The following is a 6403-nucleotide window of genomic DNA, read 5'->3' as shown; positions in this document are numbered from 1 at the left end:
ACTGAGCCACTTCAGAGGCTGAACCTTTTCATTTTAGAAACTCCATGAGCTTCGTGAGTTGCCCACCCTCACAAGCTACACGAGCTAGTTCATATACAGCATGTTAAATATATGTGTTTTCACCTTTAGGGGGGAGTTTCACTGGGAGCAATGATCTCTTTTTCAGGAACACCCTGATCACATTCACATCTGGAAGCTGTCCAGTAAACCAGTCTGATCTGCTGGCCACTGAGCTGGGTCCACTGGAGCAGTTGGGGGTTAAGGGCCTTGCTCAAGGGCCTCTCAGTGGTGGTAGTGAGGGAGGGACAAAGCACTGCACCTTATAAAAGCAGATTGCCATAAAATACACTGAGCACATTAAAGAGAAAGTCACTTTTACTGAATAGCAATGGTAAATGGTACAACACAGTGTAACAGCAGTACAAGATGAATTACTCCGTGATATGCAGCTAAAGTTTGCTAACATTAGCCACCATAACCTACAGGTCACACCAGACCAAGTAAGGCTGCAGTGGTGAAACCCCTCAGTGTATTAAATTGAGCAGCTTATAACTTTTGATTTGTAACAGCAAACTTTCAAAAGTTACAGAGCCTCGCTTGAATGCTCCCAAAAGGATAAACCCTTCTAATCTATGAATTAGCCAATAAGTTTTCCTCTAGTGCCACTCTCACAACAAAGTTTTACCGTATAAGACTCAAAAATAACAAAGTCAACATGATGTTTGTTCCAACACTTTCATAATGTGGGGAGTAAGGGCATAATCCCCCACTACATGGGTGTAATGAACGTTGTCGCCTCTAGGGGGCATGATTTTAACCTTTTTTTTTTTTTTTTTTACCTTTTAGTCTAATGTTTCAATCTATTTCCCCCAAATGTGTGTAATACAACACTTTGTTGTAGGTGAGGGTTTAATGATACAGTCAGAGCTCCTAACAACATGAACTGATGAGAATTTCATAGAAACGCAGCTCATCTGTCTCTTCAGTTAGCAGCTTCAGCGCCCCTCAAGGTCACGAGCAATCTCCAGTGCTGTGCTAAGATCTCCGCCGTGTTACGATCTGTGGTGTGTTAAGTGCAGCACAGGCGAGCGGGTGCAGGCCCGGCCTCTCATCACTGACAGCTCACTATCTATCTGATCGATGGATGCTTCTTTTTTTTTTTTTTTTGTCTTTCTGGAGAGTCTGCTCGCTGGATTTCACCAGGCAGCCGAGTGCATTTTAAGCTCCTTTAAGACTCTTCCTCCAGGTTCCTCCACAGCCACTTTAGATAATTAGACTCACGGACGATAGTGCCTCTATTGATCCATCATCCAGCACCCAACCCCCCTCTCAGCACCACCGAACAGGCAGCAGGTCATGACCTGTGTGTAAATGCATGTGTGTGTGTGTGGGCTTGATGAAAGGGGGAATGGCTACAGTGATAGATTTATAATCCAATATTCCTTACTAAGGTGGTTACCAAGCAGTCCATGGCACTATTTTTATCTGCAGTGTTAGAAAATCTATTAATATCTCTACACAGGCTGAGAATGTATTTCTATAATCCAAATGCTCTGATGTGAGCGGCAGCCATTATCTTAATGTTGCGATTGACTTCCTGTTCATTGTGTGTACTGGAAAGTAGTCTGAGGCCCAGTTTGACGGTAAATTCCTGTTTTCCTTCCTCCCCCTCCCTCTAAGAGGCCACATCTGTTTCCCATTTTTACACATGCTGTCCAAAGCCAACACGAAAGTGCAAAACCGCTGAGCTCCCAAAATGCTCCCGTCATGTGATCAATGCGCTGACTCAGGCCATCACGGGATGTCCGCTTCTTGCCGTTACAGAAGCGAGTTGGCTCTGTAACGGCAAGAAGTAATCTTACATCACAGCACTGGGGCACTGCAGAGAAAACCGAATGACATCCCATTTTCTATATGCATCCCTGATCCATATGACTCCCTCGGGGACAGATTACGTAACTCTAATGCTGTTCCCTGTTGAAATGAATTGTGTTTAAGCACTCGAAAACATCACTGAGATTCTCCGCCCCCCCCCGCCAATCTACTGAGAGAGCCCGAGAGGGTTTAAATCCCGATCTGAACTGTGTGCACTTTTCACTGACCAGTTCAGAGATTAGTGCAGCAGACACCAAAGAGGTTTTAAAGGCTTGTTTTGATTCCAACAGATTAGACTGTGTTGTCTTTTTTCATTCCAAGCTCAGATTGTTTGTCGAGGGAAAAACAGGGAGTGCATTCGCTGAGGTCAAAAAAAGTTGTTGTTGTTGTTGTTGGAGGGACACTTTTCTCCTCTTTCTGAATGTGTGTGAATGTTTTAATGCACATTAACAGATAATATAGATAAAAAAAAAGAGTCTGCAGGTGAGATACATAATACATTATGTCTCTTTGGTATTTGAAAATTCTTGCAGGCAGTTTATCATTCTTGTCTTTTGTGTTTATGGATCTAATGAATCAATTCTGCCCACTCCTGGAGGGAAGGAAGCCTAAACGGCTGCTTTAGATGTATTGATCGCTCATCAAAGCTTCTCTCTTCATGTTAAATAAAGTCCTAAATAAAAGCAGGCTAACGTGTATGCGTGTATTTCTGCCAATTCTCACAATTTTTTATTCAACACTGAAATCAGACAAACTGAAGTCAATTTAAAAGAAATTGTTCAACATTTTGGGGAAAATGTTCATTTGCTCTCTTGCTGAGATTTAGATGAGAATATCGATACCACTCATTTATGTCCCTCTGGTTGGTACAAAAAACTGTACGCAAAGTTACAGATTATTTATTATCATTATTGACTTTTTGCCTTTATTTGAGAGTCACAGTGTAAAGAGAGACAGGAAACACAGGGAAAGAGAGGGCTAAGACATGCAGCAAAAGTCCCCTGGCTGGAATTGAAACTTGTTATGTGGTATGAGCCGTGGCCATGAGGCGACCGAGCGCCCCCACTATTTCTGTGGAAATGAGGCCTCTAATGTCATCACGATCAGGGAGTCAGGGTTCTTCTGATGAGGATGAGGAGACAATGATGACGAATGGATGCATCATTAGCACCCTTAGATTGATTCATCCTCTGAGGATCACAAGCCGCTCCCCTCCTTTTCTACTTTTAACTTTATTCTACATTTCTTCAATGTTATTGTTCCTTTGGTCACTCAGAGTTCAGATGGGATCCGATGTTGGTTGCATTTCAGAACAGAAAATAAGCAGCCAAACAAAAAGTCAGCTCTGAGCAGTGACTAGAAAGTGCTCATTGTGTGTATTGGAGGAGGTCGGATGATGCTCCAGTGACGGAGACTCCACCAGCAGACTCAGCAGCTCCAGATGGGGTGGAGATGGCCGGATTGATTAACAAAAAAACATGCTTTTGACCTCAGATACTCTTCAACAGCAGCATCTAAGCACTTGAACTATGTCTTCAATACACAAATCTGATTATTTCTGAACAGAACAGTTTGTTCTGTCCCGTGACTACGAGAGCACCAGACATCAGAAAGCCTTTTTAAATTCTTGTATTCATCCAAACAGATTAGATCAAATTTAAACCTTTTGATTCCAAGCTGAGACTGTGTACCGAAAAAGATCATTTAATATCTATTCTGGCAGAAAACAAGTTACTTTTTAATGCTGTAGTACTTTGTTCCTGTTCGTGAAAACAACGCTTAAAGAGACTCGTTCCATAATGCTATATTTGGAAAACTGCGACCTGATTTTTGTGGCTCTGAAATAACATTCAGACAGACTGAGGTCAGGGCTGCCGCCAGGTGAATCAAGGTGCAACCAATAGAAAGCTGAAAATGAAGAGGCATCACTGTTGTTCACAATAAAAACATGTGCGTTTATATAATCTGGGTTAAGAGAACATCGCCAGAATGGAGAATGAGGATGAACTAACCAGACTGTGTTCAGAAGGTTCATTAGAGGCAGCTGAATCAGCCTCGAGGAGATCCAGGAGTCCTCCTGGTTATAAAGTCACTGTGAAACAAAGAATAGAACAAACAAACACAATGCAGACAGCAACAACAACAACAAGGGCATGCAACAAACATACTAGTACACACAACACACACAACCTCTGAATCACAGGTATCTCCACGGGGGTTTGGTTTTATTTGGATTATCGTGAGGAGGTTAGGTGAATTTATTCTAATGAATTTATTCTAATAAAAGGGGTCAGTCATAGTGCCAAAATCATGGAGCCTTTTAGCCCCTTTTAGCTCATTGTCTGGCACATGGTTACTCTATGCTTTAGTTTCACTGCTCTCATCAACCCCAGCGCCAAATGACAGTAAACAAAGTTAGCGACTGAAGAGGAACATCCGGACAGAGCCAGGTGTTTTTCACAGGAGTCGGTGGAGACTTGAATACTGGACTCAAATTCAAATGAATGTTCATGTTGCTTTGGTTTGCTAACTCGTTGAAAGGTGAAAATAAGTCATGGCTGTGTCCGCAGTCACTCCCTTTAACATTCACACACAAAACAGAACGACGAAAGTAGCACGTACACTACTTTCTGTGAACAATCCCACAATTTAATGCATCACATTTCACAGATTCATTTAAATTGGACCATTACAATTTCCGTTATGCATCTTAACTGTCAGTCAAGATGCAAAATGATGACGATTGAAAGGTCAAAAATGTACTGCTCACCAGAGTAAACTCCTGAATGTCTATTTTATAGGGAGTAGTGACGGAAGGAGGGACAGCAGTGTCTGTCTGCTTTTTCTTTTTAATGGATTCAGAAAGGACACTCAAGTCAAGGTTTTAGCCTTTTACTATTGCAGCAATATGCATTCATTTGGCGGTGTGTGGCTCTTATGATGCTCTGGAACCTGGCAGAGCCTCAGATGCACAATATTTATTGAACATGAACACACGTTAATAACATTCAAAATTCACATACCACTAAATGCTACTACGGGAGGAGGAGGCTGGAGTTATATTTCTGAAAGCAGGCAGCAGGAAGGATGCAAGATATTTCAACAATTATTGGCCGTATTGCCATAAGATTTGGTATGGAAATGGGATGAATGGACGAATGGATATTCCATTAGCTTTCCTCCAGCGTTGCATGCTAACCTAAGCATTCTAACATACCTACATTTAGCGTGATACTACACAGTGTACCCTGCTAGGATTGTCTATTTCTCCATGGCCAGGAGCAGGCAAACCAGCTGACCAGTATTACCATAGGACCTTGGTGCAGTGCGGCTAGAAAATCTCCACACAACAAAAAACAAAACAGAAGGAACAGGGATATAATGAACAACATGTGGGTGGTGTTCAGTGTGTGCACATTGATTAGAATACTGTAGTCTTCTTTAGCATTCGTGCCTCAGGGGGTCAATGTATCAGAGCTGTACACACAATATGTTTCCATTGATCTCCGCCATTAATCAGCGTCTCCTTCCTTTCTGGGTTTGCTTCGTGCCAAAAGGAAAAACACTCTCCGAGTGGTTTCTCTTTAAAAGGGTGGTGACTATCGACCTGCTGGTTGTGGCGTTATTTACAACTTTCACACGCGTAAAATAATCTGCACAAGCGCCACATCACTGTAAGCTGTCTGACCTTTTTCATGGTCATCGAGCATAAAAAAGCGTTTCGTGCACACGGAATATTGACATTTAGTTGAAAGTTTCCAGATAAATGGGTGGGAGTTATTTTTATTCCCATCGGAATTTTTAAAAAGTCTGTCTTTAATATTTCTTTACCCCCAGTCTGTCAGTGTGGGTGGTGTTTTAAGATAAATCTTGCTGGTGGATCCTTAAAGGTTCCAATTCTTTTTCGAGTGATGCTTCTGGACTTTGTTTTTTATTTTAAATTCTACAATCCACCACTGGTTTATAACCAGTTTAACGTGGCTCCGTGTTGTGGCTCATTTGAACTCCTCACTGACATCAGACTTTTCTTTTAAGGCAGGAGGGTAAGTGGAAATCAGTTTGTATCTGACATCTGAGTACGTCCAGAGCTCTTTCATCTAATAATAATAATAATAATAATAATAATAACATCCACAAATAACATTCACTTACAAGATCATCTTTTCAGAGTCGGTTTCATATTGTTTTTAATGAATTCTACACTTTCCCATTACCGCTTTTACTCTTTTCAGACCATATGTCAATATTTGGATATGCTGCATTTTTCTTTATGTAATTGACTCTTAATAAGCAGAGTCCATCTGTTTATAAGTGAGTATGCTAATAAATATGTAAATAAATAACATATTAAATTCCCTCTTTGGAATGCCCCACCGTTGTCCTGCAGACTGACATGTTCTGCCTCCGAGGATAATGAAGCATAAATGGCTTTACTTCCGCTCAATACCTGCACTTCCTGGACAGCATTCCCCGCACTAGGATGGAGTATTTACTGACCAACTCACAGTATAGGTTTATATTTCTATAA

The sequence above is a fragment of the Enoplosus armatus genome, chromosome 9, assembly GCF_043641665.1.
Source record: "Enoplosus armatus isolate fEnoArm2 chromosome 9, fEnoArm2.hap1, whole genome shotgun sequence".
In the NCBI taxonomy this organism is placed as follows: domain Eukaryota; kingdom Metazoa; phylum Chordata; class Actinopteri; order Centrarchiformes; family Enoplosidae; genus Enoplosus; species Enoplosus armatus.
Note: the sequence above shows the minus strand (reverse complement) of the source record.